The sequence below is a fragment of the Thamnophis elegans genome, chromosome 13 (assembly GCF_009769535.1).
Source record: "Thamnophis elegans isolate rThaEle1 chromosome 13, rThaEle1.pri, whole genome shotgun sequence".
Classification (NCBI taxonomy): Eukaryota; Metazoa; Chordata; class Lepidosauria; order Squamata; family Colubridae; genus Thamnophis; species Thamnophis elegans.
The window spans coordinates 50,426,942-50,443,430 of record NC_045553.1 but is presented as its reverse complement, the minus strand read 5'-3'; the positions used below and the strand labels follow the sequence as shown (position 1 = coordinate 50,443,430).

General features: G+C 51.3%; 1 protein-coding gene across 1 annotated transcript in view; it reads right to left on the bottom strand.

Moving 5' to 3' along the window:
• The window catches only part of DSCAML1 (DS cell adhesion molecule like 1), a 106,342-nt gene extending 91,312 nt beyond the window's left edge, over window positions 1-15,030 (bottom strand). Inside the window, 2 exon segments of the mRNA XM_032229618.1 lie at window positions 4,412-4,729; window positions 14,660-15,030. The gene's annotated coding sequence lies outside the window, so the exon portion shown is untranslated.
• Between the last annotated feature and the right edge of the window lie 1,459 nt (window positions 15,031-16,489).

Genomic DNA, 16,489 nt, shown 5'->3' with positions numbered 1-16,489 from the left:
AACTGAGATTCTTAAAAATGAATGTCTGCAAGAAAACAATTCAATGGAAAGCTTATTAAAATCAGTGTAAAATGAAAGAATAAAGAAACAAGCCTTTTCTGGGTACCAAAGTGTCATCAAGGCAGGGGCCAAATAAGCCTCTCTGAGGATGGCATTTCACTGTTGATGTTACCGTCTTCCCAGGAAACTCTAGTCTCTCTTGGCAGCCTAGTTCACAGGCGTTCACAGGAGCACAAGCACACAGGATACCCTTTGATCCCAGCCCCAAAGATCTTTAGAGGTGAAACTGGCTGTGCATTAAGGTTAGAGTGGAACTGTCGGGGGAGGGGGGGCAGGGCACCTGACAAAAAGAAGGAAAGAAGAGGCTGCTTTTGAAAATGTCCAGAACTTCATGGAACCAGAGACCGAGAAGGCATCCCAGGGGTAGTCAAGGCTTCTCCTCAGTGCAAAATCCACCAGAGCTTCTCCGATAGATGATTATCCAGACCCCCAAGGCCAGCATTAGCCAAAAGGCCAACTGGAAGGGGAAGTTGTACTTTAGGGCTCTTTCCTCTCTTGCTCCCCTCTTGCCTGTCCTTCATGCCCTTTTCCCAACCTCATGCCAGGTGTCCTCCGCACTGAATAATACTTGATAAGTAGACCCCCTGCTTTAACTTTCCTGCTAAATTGGATATAGGATATTTAGATAAAATTCTTAAAGGGGGACTTAGCAGGAGTTAGAGGGCGTAACATGCCCCCAAGATAGCTTTAATGTACATAGAATGATCATAGTATGAAATATGTTCTTATAGATCAAACGGAACATGCCATGAAGCAAAACAAAAATCTTAAAAAAGTATTTCTCTTCACATCCCTCCCTTTACTTCATCATGATTCTGATTTGGCCCATCTTATGGAGAACTTCATTTGAGCAGAGATATGGTTCATGGTTTATTGGATTTATATGCCGCCCTTCTCCCAAGGACTCAGGGCAGCGTACAACATTAAAAAAAAACATATTACAAAAGTTAAAAAAAATTAAATAGAGTATCCCAAAAACAAACCCAATTGAGATTAACAATAACATTTTAAAAAATTGATTAAAATTAATCAAAGGGGTGCTGGATTCAGGAGAAGCATCAAACTCTCTCCTTCCTTGCACCAATCGGTCTTCCTGGGTCTTCGGCTTTAAGAGCTCTATTAAATCTGCTCACTGAGAGGGGGTCTCTTGGGTGGGGCTCAGCTGAAGCAACCAAATCACTTTGAATAAACAGCATAATTTTATTAAGGTTTGTTGTTGTTGTTTGTTTATTAGATTGATATGCCACCCTTCTCCCAAGGACTCAGGGCGGCCTACAACATTAAAAGAAACACATAATACAAAAGTTTAAAAAAATTAAATAGAATATCCCAAACAAACCCAATTAGAATTGGCAATAACTTTTTTTAAAAAATCGAATTCAAATTAACAATGATCAATAATTTATTTTATTTTGTTCAGGCCAGGCTGGCTTGCTGGAAAAGCCAAATTTTTAAAGGCGCGTCGGAAGGACCGGAGGTCAGGGATTATACGAAGCTCCGGGGGCAGCTCATTCCAGAGGGAAGGGGCTCCCACAGAGAAGGCTCTGCCCCTGGGGGTCGCTAGCCGACACTGTCTGGCCGAGGGCACCCTGAGGAGGCCAACTCTGTGGGATCGCTCTGGACGGTGGGAGGCTACCGGTGGCAGTAAGTGGCCTTGCAGGTATCCTGGGCTTAAGCCATGGAGCGCGTTAAAGGTCATAATTAATACCTTGAATCGCACCTGGAAGACAACCAGCAACCAGTGCATGCCGCCTAAAAGGGGCGCAACATGGGAGGATCTAGGTGCCCCCATGATAACCCGCACAGATGCATTCTGGACCTGTTGACGCCTCAGGGGGCTCTTCAAGGGCAGCCCCATGTAGAGAGCGTTACAGTAGTCCAGGCAAGAAAGGACGAGGGCATGAGTGGCTGTGCACAGAGCATCCCAATCCAGGAAGGGGAGCAAATGACGTACCGGGTGAACCTGGTAAAAGCCCCCCCCCCCCGATCACGGCCATCAGGTGTTCTTCTAAACTCAGCCGCGTATCCAGGAGGACGCCCAGATTGTGGGCCCTCTCTGAGGGGGCTAAAATTTCTCCCCCTATCATCAAGGATGGAACAAGATGCACAAATCGGGATGACGGAAACCACAGCCACTCCGTCTTGGAGGGATTGGGCTTGAGCCTGTTCCTCCCCATCCAGATCCGCAGAGCCTCCAGGCATCGGGACATCACGTTGAACCTGCTCTTTGGTTTTCTATCCATCAACTGTCAATCACCAATCTACCCTCTCTTTCCTAAGAAGTCCCCCTCCCACTACCCTCTTTGAGGAGGAGGAGGAGGAGGAGGAGGAGGAGGAGGAGGAGGAGGAGATGTCCACGTGCAGTTTGAGAAGTCCACAAGCAGGACACGACTGCCCATTCTCACGCCTGGCTCCTTGTTGTTGCTGTTCCTTATCAGCTCAGAATCCAGACAAGGAGCATAAAATGGTTTTCCTGACACTTGCCGCATTCAAGGCAGCAAGCTTTGCTTCAAAACACACAATGTGAAGGAAACGTTGCTCTTTGCCTGCTTTCAACTTCTTCCATATCCAAATGTCTATGGAGGTTCTCAGTCATCCAGGTCATGGTTGGAAACGGTTTGAAGAGGTTTCGCTTGCATGGGAAACGAAAAGTCTTCAAGCAAAACCAAAAAAAGTCAGATCGCCTTTTAAAAAAGCACCTTCAGGACTCTTCCATATCCATTTATCCCAGACAGCCCCGTCAGGTTCAGACTTAACGAGATGAAGGGAAAAAGGATTTCATCCTTTGTTTCAAAGCATGCATAACTTTATACCTTCTACCATGTTCACATTCATTCACTTGTTTTCCTAATTAATGAAGCCCCAAATATTGGAGCTCTTCCTCCAATCGCCAATCAAAAGGCTCTGTGCTTTCTCCTGCTTCCATGGGGCATCTTCTGAATTGCAGCAACCAACCACGTGCAAACAGAAGCTGAAGGAGCCTAGCCCTGACTCAGCCTCAAGTGGGTCAGCTGCTCTCCATGCACACCTAAGGTCAGGTGCATCCCTCCCCGCCTGACCAGAGCAGGCAAATCCTTTCGCTTGCTCCCACTGAACAAACCTCCCTCCAGCACAGTCAGATGCATGAAATGTTTCTGGGGGCTTCCAAGGGTCCTTCAGGGAAATCCAAGACAGAAGCTGGACCTCAGCTTTTCCAGGCAGACCTCAAGTTTCTTTGCACTTCATCCTGCAATTAACTGGATGCCAACAAGTGAAGAAACAGAGACATAATTCTGGAGGCAACACCTGCGAGGATTTCCATCGGCCTGACCTCCGCTGAGCTTCCATTGCAATGGGAGAACAAGCCATTGGTAAAGGAGGCCCCAGATACAGTCTATAAGGGCAAGGCAACTCCCGTTTCTTTCTTTCTTTTACCTTTTGATTTATATTCTGCCTTTATTACTCTTAGGCACCTCTTCTGAAGCAGTTGTAGACAAATGTCTCCCAGGATGCAGACAAGGTTTTGTTTTCCAAACACGAGTGGGATCCCATTGCAATGTGAATTAGAATCCAGCACCACATTTGACACATCCCAACACTTGATTATTGATACCATCCAAGAATGGCTATGGATGTAGGTGGGTGCTGCAATGCATTGATTTGGCTAACCCCATGTGAAGCTATTCAGCTAATTTCCCCAACTGGAGGAAACAAGAAATAAAGTTGCAATAAATAAGGACTATCACAAAGCTATTTAAAAAGAGTCTCTTGCCCCTTGCTCCTCACATCCAAGAGAACAGAATACAAAGGAAGAAGGTTAAAGGCTGCCTGTTAAGAAAGGCTGCCTGTTAGGAAATCATCATGGCACACAGAGCCCTCAAAATAAAAATAAAATCATGTGCACACATGGAAACATTTTTATATGTAGTATTGCGATTCAAGTAAATAATTCACGCCTTGGTCTTTAATGTCCTCTCCCACCCTGGGAGGCAAGGAAGGCAGAAGTTGGGTATCAAGCTGGTCTGTGCACTTTGGCAACCGGCCTTTAATAGTTTACCTAATGGAACCAACGGGGCTCCTCATCCACCCACTTGGTTGATCATTCACCCAAAATGGTCTCCCACCTGCTCCTCCCTTCCCTCTGCTTAATTAGTCCTCCACCTGCTTAACCTGTAGCTCACAAAGGGTCATGTCCAGGGCCCAAATGCCATCCAGAAAGCAGAATCAGATCTCCGTCATGGCTGCAGAAGACCTACTGCATCCCAGTGTATTTTTCTTTCCCCAGCAAATACGATTCTCTGGGACCTGACCCCCCCCCCACCTTCCCTTACCAGTCCAGAAGAAAGACCGCCCTCCCTTAGCCAGCCAATACCTGCTTTGACCCGGATGTTTGGGCTCCTGATTTTGCCCACGGAGTTCTCCGCAGTGCAGAAGTAAACATTGTCGTGGATGAAGCTGTTGAAGGCAGATGGCGAAAAGGGGTAAAGTTGAAGCGTCCCGTTGGCATGGACGTGGCGGATGTGTGGGACATCGTAGATGTCATCCCCAGTTGCAAGGTACCAGCGAAGGGTGGCACTGGGTGATCCTGCTGCTGGGCACGGGATGACCACTCCCACAGAGCTGGAGAAGGTCACCTGCTGGATGGAGTCGTTCACAAAATAGAGGCTGGTACCCACATCTTCAGTGTGCGCTATGGGGGCAAGCAGAAAGTGAATGCAGCTCCCAAAGAACAAGATCACCCGAACTCGCTGAGCCCCTGCCCCCCCTCCTTGTTCCCCCTGGCCCAGCACTCCCCTTCGTCCATGGGCCCCTCGGAAGGAGCAGAAAAGCGAGTTGGGAAAAGTGCAGAAAAGAGCAGCTCAAATGATCTGGAGGCTGATAGAAATTAGATGCTTTTGCTAAAAAGGTTGGGGTGGGTGGGTGAATACAGACCAGGCTTAGAACATGATGCCTAGCAGGGAAAAAGTGGACCATCAGCATCTTTCCCCACCCTCCAAATAGTTTCATTTGTGACAGCCAACGCAGCTGTCAACGTAGTGGTGAAGGCACCGGCTGTAGGCGATGACCCGGCAGAGCCTGAGGGGGTCAAACACATCATCAGTTTTGAGTCCTTTCCTACCCACAAGAGACCTAAGTCCAGCCCACTTTTAGTTCGATTGACTCTTATCTACCGCCAATTTGCTTGGACCGTAAGTAGTTCAGATTCTTGTAGCGAGCGTTAGCATGGAATAGATATATATCCATTTGAACTGCCTTCTTGATTTCTTACATGTAACACTAGATTAGAAAGCGGGAGGCCATCTATTTTAGTGCCACCTTAGCTGAATGACCTTGGGCCAGTCTCTCTGTCACCGTGCTAGCAAGCAGGCAGTGGCACACCAGTTCCAAAATCTTGCCAACAGTGTTGCAGTCAACACACCCGCACATAAACACCCACCCACACAATCACTATCCAAACAGTCGGATCAATGGTCACTCAATGATCCTGACTGGAAGGCATCCGATTCACACAATCAATGAGAGACATACTGGAACGGAGCACATCAGTAAGCTATGGAATTCATTCCCACAAGATGGGTCAAAGAAGACTGAAAAAATTCATGGGTGACGAGGGCTAGTCTTATCTCTGAGGTGGCCTGTCTCCATATACCCCTTGCAGGGAAACGATGGTGGGAGAGGGAAGGGCCTGCTGCTGAGTAGCCCCTAGAGGTGACCCTTTGGGCCCTGGGAGGAAGAAGGGTGGGCTCATCCAGGGGGTCTCTTATCTCACAAGCGGTGCCCCTGAGAGGAGGAGCAGGCAGGGCAGCCGTTTCCAGGCCCCTGCAGGCATCTCCCCTGCAACATTCCGCCATCGCCCCAGAGAGAAGACGGGGAAAGGCTGTTCCTGAACAGAAAAGCCACATCCTGACTAAACGCTAGGAAAAGCTTCAGCACTTGCAGGTCTGCGGACCACTAGATTTCCCCCAAAGTGCTCCAGACCAGGGAATGGGCTCCGGAGGGAAAGGAACAAGGCTTCCTTGAAGGTCGGGATCAGGTGGGCTTTTCTCAAGGCCACCTCCAGTGCCAGCCTTTCCGAATTAAATCCACCACCATGCCAAGGGTGAGACTCCCATATCCCAGAAGTCCTTCGGCAGCATTGACAGGAAGTCCAGGGAAATGCGTATATTTCAGAACCACCAATGAATCTTATTGGGAACAAGAAGCTGGCAACTTAAGGGAAGGCCTGGAGTCCGGGAGGCAACACGCTCACACAACGTCCCTGCCAAAGCAAAAGCAGCTCTGGCCTTTTAGTGTGGCCTAAAACGACTCAGTCCCTCACAGCCCTGCCGCCCCCACCGCCATTTCCCAAGCCCTGCTGCGCTCCCGGCCCCCCCACTGGGCTGCCCCGGTTGCTCCCTGCAAGGCTGATTACTAGCCCCCCCCCATCGCCCCCATCCACCCACAGGCCTCTTCCTGGCTGCCGAAGGGTTCGGTGGCAGCTGGAGGCCCCAGAGCCGTTTGGATTGAGCCCTCTCTTCAGCTGTGCTTAGGCGGGTGGCAAGGCCAAGGTGGTGGACAGAGCCTTCCTGCGCCAGCCCCACTGGCAAGGGGCTCCCCGTTGCCTGCCTATTTCCCTAGCGCTGCTTTTGAGGCGATCGGAGGAAGAGAAAGAGTATCAGCCGCAAAGCAACTCCTCTATTAATATTCCAAGTCAAGTACTTTATTGGCCCTCCAGGGAAGATGCATCCCAACTGCTCATTTGAGGAAAGAAATTAAAGCTGCATTGGGCACAGCAATTCACATCCCATCACAAAGCAGTGATGAGGCCATTAGCGCTAGGCAAGACGGGAAAAATGTTTGTCTTTTCATCATCATGGCAGCCATTTGGAAGCTGTAGCGCCAAAGCCCTTTTGGCTCAGGAAAATGGGGACTCAAATGCTTTCCTTCACTTCCCAGTAGAGGCTCACGAATGGCCCTTGAAGCGGGCGCGTTTCAAAACAGCTGGAACAGCTGCCCATGGAAAACCACCCCTGCTGAGCCTTCTCCTAAGGCAAAGGGTCTTCAGCACAGATGGTCAGTTTCACGAAACAGCGGCCCTCGGCTCACACTAGCAAATACGACGCCTGGAGCATCATGCGAAATTATACACCATGAAAATCCTGGCCACTCTCTGGCCACATGAGGGAGAACATCAAAGCTTGATATTGCCTAGCACCTTATGATTTTATTGTAGTCCCTATTTTACTTCACGAAGAAGTTACCTTAGGTTTGTTTACCTTTACCTTTGTGGAAAGTTTGTAGGAATTCAGGGATGCCCTTGAAGAGCACCCGGAAACGCCAAATGGTCTAGAAAGCAGCATCACTGGCAGTGGTGATGGGCATATGCCTTTCGTTGTCCATGGGACAGCTCTGCTTCACAAGCTGCCCTTCCTTGCTTCCAGGTGAGGTTTAAGGTGCTGGCTGTCATCCATTAAGCCCTTCATGACCCAGAGCCTGGCTATCTGAAGGACTGCCTGCCTGTGGAGTCAGCCTTGCCGCCTTAATCCAACAGTCGGTAAAGACTGATTCCTTTGAATCAACAGCAACCTCTACCAGGAGCCCAGAACCTTCTCAGTCATGGCCCTTGCCTTCTAGAAAGAGGTTCCCCCTGAGACCCAGAGAGTTTCCACCCTGGAAGCATTCTGGAGGGCCTTGTAGGCGTGAATCTCCTCTGCGTGTTTAGTATGGGGTATGCTGTGCTGATCGGTTTATGTTGTTTGGAGCTGGATGGCGACTCAATTAAAATAATAAATATACAAAATATGCAATCTACCTGCTTATCAACACAAAGCCACATTTAGATGAGAACCTCCATTTATATCCTTATGCACTTGTAGATACGAATATGATGTTAACATGATTATTCACAATAGAAATATAAAAATTACAAAAAGGCAAAAGAATTAAACTCTGTGAAAAATGGTTAAAAGAGCAGAGTCTGTTTTAACCTAAAGAAGAGAAGGCGACCACTCACAGCCGGGAGGAGGAACTCTCCTGCCAGCAGCCTTCCAGACTCTGGAGGGGGAAGAGGGGGTGGATTGGTTCTCCATAGGGACTGGGGAGGATACCTTTGTAGAGAAAGATCCTCACTCGAAATAATGATGATTCCCCATGATTCCATAAGATCCTTAACAGGATGCGCGCTCGGCACCCCTTGCTGCACCCCTGCTATGCGATATTTTAACTTTGGTGTTTTTAAACAATTGGTATTGATGTGTTATCTCTTTTAGCATAAGACCCTTGGGGGAGGTGAAAAGTGGCTGACAAATATTTTGGGAAGTCCTTAATGAAATCGATATGTAGCCTAGATGACGTCTTGGAGCAGTTCCAGCACCTCGAGCCGCTGAGTGCCCTTTCCAGAGACAAAGGGGCACCCGAGTAGTGGCAGCTGCCTCCCATGGAGCTCTCTCTGCAGCCTACTTGGCACACACCTTCCTTGGAAGAATCCCTGGCAAAAGAGCAGCGGAGAGTGCAAACCCAGGAACAGAAACAGCAAAATATCTCATAAATAAAGAGAAGAAATTCAGCCTGGCTGGCAAAGCATCTGCAGGTCAAAAGGGGCAGAATAGATTTTTCATATAAAATGGAAGTTACAGGATTGGTGGTAGTTATGAGACAGACGCATAGAGTTAAATCCGTCTAATCTCCTTTACCATTTAATGGTGTATATCATCCTAATTCCATCTTTCATAAAACTGCCTCCAAATCAGCAAGAGAGATTAAAAATGTAGAAAAAGCCTGCAATATTTTTAAAACAGAAATCACTTCTGGCATCTGGTCACAAGCCTTGGATGTAACCTACATACCAGAGGCATTAATTTAGACTACCTTCAGAAATGATGTAAAAAGGGGGCCTCCCCACAGAGACAAAGGGCAGCACCACAATGGTACCCAGATAAAGACTCTGCATTCCCAGCACTGGGGGGGAAAAAACCACATTTTCAAGTTCTCAGTGAGCAATCTACCAAAATTGTAGGATATCGTAACCTAAAAGTATTGAAATATTAATGCTTCTGCTTTGTTCAAGGAATCTTTGTTATCATCCCAATATAATATTGACTTGTTTTCCTCGCTCAACTTTTACAATGTTGGCAAAGTCAGACTGGCCTAGAAAGAGAATCCACTCCCACTTACAGATGTAAATCACGGAGGTGCCTCAAACCCAGCCTATCAGTTTCTCAGCCCTCCACCACTAGCAGCTGTCCTTGACTGTGCAAAGGAGACCACACCAACGTCCCATAACCAGACTCCAAGGGAAAGGGGGCCTCTTGTAAGGGGGACCTGTGCCTTGCACACCATGTCCCTGGCTGTCCCCCTTGTCGGCTGGATGATTGGCCCAGGAGGCCCAAAACAACCAGAGTGTGAATATCTCTACCAGTTAGTCATCTTCGGGGGGGGGGGGAAGGGGTCTCTGTGAGTTGGCTGCTCTTGCACAGGTATTTGGAAAGCCAAAGAACAGCCCTCTCAAACGAGAAGCAGTACGTCCGTCTAAGTGCTATTGCTTAGTTGACCAGAACTGAACTTGGTGCAGCAATGTGGGATGACAAGTGTAAAAGAGCCAATATTTGTCCTCTGAGACAGGAAGAAGACACACCCTGTCCCTTCTGTGAACTTGGTCCAGCCTAAATGTCATTCTTCCCACTTCACCTGACTTAAGTCAGTCACCTGCACAGTCTTCAGTAAGGTTTCTGCCTCCTCAGAAAGAGTCACCTCCGAGCCAGGTAGGAGACCAGGCAGTCCATAGACAAGCCACTGTCCCTCAAGGGCTGATTAGCAGGGGAGGAGACAGGCAGGGCAGGGTGACCCAGGATCACCCGGTGGAGGTTACAAAGAGGCTGCCCTGTAAGTCCTTCTCTGCCCAGGTGTCACTCCTGGCGGGGAGGCACTTACACATGCTGGGGCCAAAAGGAGGCTGCCTCTCTTAGCCTTTGTTGCAATGTGACAAGAGGAGTCATGCCAGACTGGGGGTGGGGGTGGGGGTGAGAGAGCCATGAACATGCAAATGTTGGACTCATAATACAATACAATAGCAGAGTCTGAAGGGACCTTGGAGGTCTTCTAGTCCAACCCCCTGCCTAGGCAGGAAACCCTGTACCGTTTCAGACAAATGGCTATCCAGCATCTTCTTAAAGACTTCCAGTGTTGGGGCATTCACAACTTCTGGAGGCAAATTCTGTTCCACTGATTAATTGTTTTAACTGTCAGGAAATTTCTCCTCATTTCTAAGTTGCTTCTCTCCTTGATTAGTTTCCACCCAATGCTTCTTGTTCTACCCCCAGGTGCCTTGGAAAATAGTTTGATTCTTTGTGGCAACCCCTGAGATATTGGAAGACTGCTATCATGTCTCCCCTAGTCCTTCTTTTCATTCAACTAGACACACCCAGTTCCTGCAACCGTTCTTCATGTTTTAGTCTCCAGTCCCCTAATCATCTTTGTTGCTTTTCTCTGCACTCTTTCTAGAGTCTCCACATCTTTTCTACATCGTGGTGACCAAAACTGAATGCCGTATTCCAAGTGTGGCCTTACCAAGGCCTTATAAAGTGGTATTAACCCTTCACATGATCTTGATTCTATCCCTCTGTTTATGCAGCCTAGAACTGTGTTGGCTTTTTTGGCAGCTGCTGCCCACGGCTGGCTCCTATTTAAGTGGTTCTCCACTAGGACTCCAAGATCCCCTTCACAATTACCACTGTTGAGCAAGGTACCACCTATACTGTACCTGTGCATTTCGTTTTTCTTGCCTAAATGTAGAACCTGACTCTTTTCACCATTGAATTCCATCTTATTAGTGCCCACTGTTGAAGTTTGTCAAGATCCTTCCTTCATAAGGAAGACCTTCTCCCAGTTAGTGGGGGAGGCTGCATCCCACGGAGCCCCCACCTGCACCCACTGAGAGGATAGACTGTAGATGCCTTTTCAAGGCCTGCCTCATTGTTTGGGGCTCAGACGGGCAAAGGAAGGAGGTGGGTTATGCTGTACCCTCCTCCGGCGTGAAGAGCCTTTTCTCACTGGGGTTTATGAGCAAATGGGGCAGGGAAGAGCATTCACCCATCACATCTGACTCCTGACTTCTGCCCCTATCCCCATCAGGGTAAGGTCACATCGGAGACCCTGTCCAGTCAGGGGCTCTGGGAGACAAAGCCTGACCACAGAACAAGCCACCCGTGGGCCGGCCAGTAGGGGGACCTTGGCATGCAGGGTCTCAAAGTCCAGCTGGCTACAGAAACCCTTAAAAAGTCTGCACAAGGCAAAGGCAATCCTATAACCGGAAGGAGCTAAAATGTTCCACAAAAATAGAACATCCCTGGAATCAGCGGGTTTCTTCGCATCTACGGAGATGCAATAAATGGTTTTGCCCATTTCTGATTTCGCCAAGAATTACAACTGACGAGGCCTCTGAAAATGCAATTCCTCGTTTGGAAACTGGCTGTTCCCCTTCCTGCTTTGGGAAGAGTTGCCTCCCGGCTGCTGGAGATTGGCAAGGGCTGGGGCTCTAATCCTGACCAAGGGATGAATTTACACCTCCCAGCAGCAGACTGCAGAATGGGTGGGCCGCCATGTTGGGAGGATCTGAACACAGAAAGGAAGGCAGCTTTTTCCCTTCTCCCCCAGAGCTTCGATGCGGACAGGAACAGATGGGGAGGCTCCCCCCCTTCTTCTTCTCTTGCTGTGCTGCCAGGGACAGGAGGTGCCTTCAGGATGACAGGCAAAGCCAGAAATTCTGCCCAGCCCCCTCCAGACAAGGGCAACTCTTCCAGGTGGATTTCAACCAAGAGGTCTTTTGCAGCCACTGCCCAGGTTTGGAGGGCCTTGAGGCCCTTCGGTGCTGAGCGAGTAAGGGGAAGGTGCAGCTGCCCCATCTGCTACCTGCTCTGAATGCGACTGCTCAGAACAACTTGGGATGTGCTAGTTTTCCCCCAGTTTAATGAGGATCCATGTTTAATTTCCATGGCAAACAAAGCAAGGCACAGTGAGGTGGGGGGTGGTGAAGGAAGATTTTCGGTGGAGACCCTATGGCTGCCTGAACTGAATAAGAAGACAGAAAATGACAGGTGTTCCCATCACACTGAGTACCTGGACCATCTCCAGCCTGTGGCAGGAAACCAAGGTGTTCTTTGCTATTCCCTCTCCCGTCACAAAAGCCGTGGCACCCAGCTCCACCCAGCAAACGCCCAACCTGTCCTTGTGAGCCATTAATTGGGAAGTGGGGATTTTTAATAATGAAGAAACAAAAAAGATCTAATTTACTGACAGATATTCCCGAACTTCGGTGATTTCCTGGAACAAACAGTTGGCTTTTTTGTTCTACAGGAGCCCATTTCATACGGCACAAACTATTAAGCTTCGGTGCTTTGATGCACCAATATATTAAATATCCAAAAGGTTTTTCATGTACTAAGACATTCCATTTCTTTTCTTAATGCCACCTAACCTCTGTAGCATTTATTATTCACTTTCTGGGACTGCTTCAGTATAATACTTTGTAACAAAGAAGCAGTTAGGGTCCTTATTTTTTAATCATGGCTTCCCAAAAGGGATGAGGCAGTAGAAGATCCTCTTTCAGAATGAAGGTTGTTCGATTTGGTCTCTACAAAAACCAAACCAGCCCCGACACCTTCCTTCCACCGGCACTGAAAACGGCCATCGCCTCCTCTCACATGAAGTTATTAGTCTGGCTGTGAAAAATCAAAAGGGTCTCAGCTCAGCTGTGTCTTCTCTTTCCCCCCTGCCTTTCGCACAGTCAAAATGCAAATGAAGGCAAATCAGACGCTGGCATGGATGGCAGCGACAAGGAAAAAGATCTGGGCAGCATTCTAGAAAAACAGGGGAGCCCTGGCTTTAATTAAAAAGTTTTGGGATGATTAATCACCCATTTTCAGATATCTGGGCATGTCCCTAGAAGGAATAAATAGGAATAAGTAAATGCTGTTTCTGTATCTCGCCTCCCATCAACGTCGTCTCCCACCGAACCAAAGGTAGAGACACTTGCTCAGCAGGAGAGAATAGCTGATGCCGGAACCTATAAAGCCGAAGGAGAGCCAGTCACTCCCGAAATGCCGCCCGCCGCCGCCGCCGCCGCCGCGATGGGGCTGGAGGCTCCTGCACCAAGCAGATGGCAGAAGCTGCCCGTTCTTTTATGCAGCGCAGATCGATTACTCTACATCGGATTGTAATTTCATCCAAGGCAACCTCCCATCGCCTTCTCATTTCAACAGCTTCCTTAGTTTGGCCCCAGTTTTGACACCCGAGATCACCGCTCCTGATGGGAAGCTGAAGCATCTGAAGGAATTGCATTTTCCACCTGCCCCCTAAGGCTTCCCCCCTCCCGTTCCATCCCGCCTCTATCAAACTGCCGGGTTCGATTTGTGGAAGCGCTTCCAGATTTCAAAGGCCCGCCGGGTTTGGGAATGTGTGTTTCCCGGGTTTCAAAGATGGTTCTCCATCTACTTTGAGAACTGGAGACAAGAGAACAAAGCTCAAAAAGTAACGCGCTCCGCGTTAAGCCTTGGACATTCTCCCTCGGAGCAGAGGCAGAAACGCTGCGCTAGAGCCTCTCCGACATTCATGCAATTAAGGACGTTTCTGCAGCGACGGGCTGAGGGAGGCGGGTGGGATTCATTTTAATTCCCCATTGAATGATTTCAGGGCTCTAACCGTGCGGTTGCTGGCTGGGATTGGGAGGGCAGCTTCCTGCTCAGTCCCGGCAGAGGCCGGGGGGCAAACGGTCCCGCAGCAGCCCTTGCCTCTTCGGAAGGGGCTGCCTGCACCCACCGCGGGCGGCAGGACAAAGGGGCGGCAGCCAACCGAGGCCCAAGGGAGGCCGCCATCCCTTCGCCAGGGGGGCAAAGAGGGGACGCTATTAGCCGACCGCCAGAAGCAGCCTCGGGGGCAAGCCTGGGCACGCTGAGCCGCTGCCCCTATCGAGCTGGGCAGGGCAGAGGGATCGCAAGCTGCTCCGGTCTCCCCTGGAGGGAAGGACGGCCAGGACAGGGAAGCAGCTCCCGCAGAAACTCCTTAAGTTCCCGCCCCGACGGGACGCCCCGCCGCCGCCCGGTAGCCCCGCCGCCGCCTACCTGGGCTGGTCCAGGAGTTGAGCAGCAGGAGGCAAGAAGTGACCAGCCACATGCCATCCAGGGGGGCCGGTGCCGCGGGCGGGCGGGCGCCCTGCCTCTGCCCGTGTCCCCGGCCGGCCCTCGCCAGCTTCCCCCGTCGTCGGATGCTCCGCGCTCCGCACGGCCAGCCCGCCCGCCCGCCAGCCTAGCGCTACGCTCAGCCGCTCCGACTGTCAGCCGGCGAGCGAGCGAGCGAGCGAGCGAAGGAACGAAGGAACGCGCGGGCGGGCGGGCGAGCGGGCGGGCGAGCGGGCGGGCGGCGAGGGAGGAGGAGCGGGCGGCCCTCCCAGATCCCCGCCCACCAGCCGGGAGGGGGAGAAGGGGCGCCTCGCGCCGGGCCCTGGGCAGGTGCCCCGCTAAGGCGGGCGGGCGGGTCGGCGCGGGCCGTATCTTCCACCTCGGCCCGCCTGCCCGGGATCCCGCCTCCCCTCAGCCCGGCCCGCCTCCCCGCTGAAGCCCCCGAGCTCTGTTTTGGGTCCCCCGTTTACCTCCGGCAGCTGGGAGCGGCCTCCTCTCCGTCGGCCTCGCCTTTCCGAGGAAGGAGACAGTGGCAAAGGAGCGCTCCGGAGGCGGCGGCGGCGGGCTGTTCTTGCTCCCGGCCGAACCTGGGCTGGGCTGGCGGTTCCGGCGCCGAGCAACTGGGTTCTCCTCCTTGCAACCAGTAAGGAGGGACTGCCGGCGTCTCCTCTCCGCGGCGGACAAAAGTTTTGCGGACCCGTCGGAGACTTGGCGGCTGGCCCTCAGGCGGTCAGGCACGGCCGTCTGGCGCCGCGGTGTCCCTTCGAAAGGCCCAAGCCAGGCCACCTCGGTGCAACTGGTTTGTCCTGCCCGGCAGATCGGAATCGACTCCCCGGCCAACCGTGCTCAGGTTCAGGTCCTCCGGAGGGCCGCCGGCTTCCCGCTGGTCGCGTCACGGCTTCCTCCCCACTCCCGGAGCGTTGGCCGGAGCCGGTCGGCTGTTCAAGGGCCGCGTACCGCGCCTACGATACGTGGGGACCGTTCGGTTTACGGGGAAGCGGCCTCCGCCTGAGGAACCGGACCGGGAGCGCCCCTCCTGAGAAGAGCGGGCGGGACTGAGCCGCGGGGTCGCCCGTACGTGGGCAGAGGCTCAAGGACCGGCCTTGCCGCCCCTCGGCCCACGCGCGCTACGCCTCCCCCCACCCATCCCTCCTCCGGTGGCGGCCGCCGAGGCGCCAGGCCCTCACCCCCTGCTTCGGGACCTCGACGGGCCCCGCTCTTCCTGCTCTCCAAGCGCACCGGCCCTGGCCTTGCGAGCTCGCCCCCGCTCCCGGCCAGTTCTGGGTGAGCTGGGCGAGCAGAGCGAACGAAGCCTTGAACTCCTAACCCCGAGGAAACGTTCCGCAGGAAGCCAAGCTTCCCCTGGAGCTGCAGAGGTTTCTGGGAGACCTGGGGGTCTGCGTAGTCAGGAAACAAAGGGCCAGCCACCCACGAAGCCCAGCTCAGCTGGGACTTCTTACCACTTGTGGACTTCAACTCCCAGAATTCCTGAGTCAGCATGCGAGAATTCTGGGAGCGGAAGACTGGAAGTCATAAAAGGGCCGCGGTTCCTGCCCTAAGTAACCCAAGGTCAGCAGCTATTCTGGAAAGGTCCTCCAAAGGGATCTCTCACCAGTGGGGATCTGGAGCCTTTTGGTCAAAATCTCCCCCAGAAATTAGAGGAGAATAATCAAGATGTAGTCCTCCCTGGCACATTTTGTTGATGGCATATCATCCTTCAGAGGTGGCCCAAATGTGACTGTGCCTTGGCACTGCAAAGGGGACTTTGCTGAAGAAACGGACCTGGACTGGCGCTGCCGGTTGCCCAAGGTGGCTCCCTCTGAAGAAACTGTCCATTTACAACAGTTCATCGTAACTTCATTTTCACGGCACTGATTCAAATAATTTAACAATCGGTTCTCTGCCCTAATTATTTCCAGCAACAACCAGTTCACCAAACTGCTCAGAAGGTTAACAACCGGTTCTGAAGAAGTGGTGCGAACTGGCTGAATCCCACCACTGCCATGGTCACATGATCAAAATTCGGACTCCTATTTGCAACAGTTGCCGTGTCCTGGATCATGTGATCATCTTTTGTGACCTTCTGACAAAGTCAATGGGGCCGCCAGATTAATGTAACCATTTTACTAATTTAACAACTGCAGTGATCCACTTAACCATGGCAAGAAAGGTCATAAAAATGGGGCAAAACTCATTGAATCACTCTCTCACTTGGCAAAAGAAATTTTGGGCTCAATTGTGATCGTAAACCAAGGCTTAAGTAGAGTCAAGCTGTGAGGAGGGAGGGTCTGCGGGAAGGA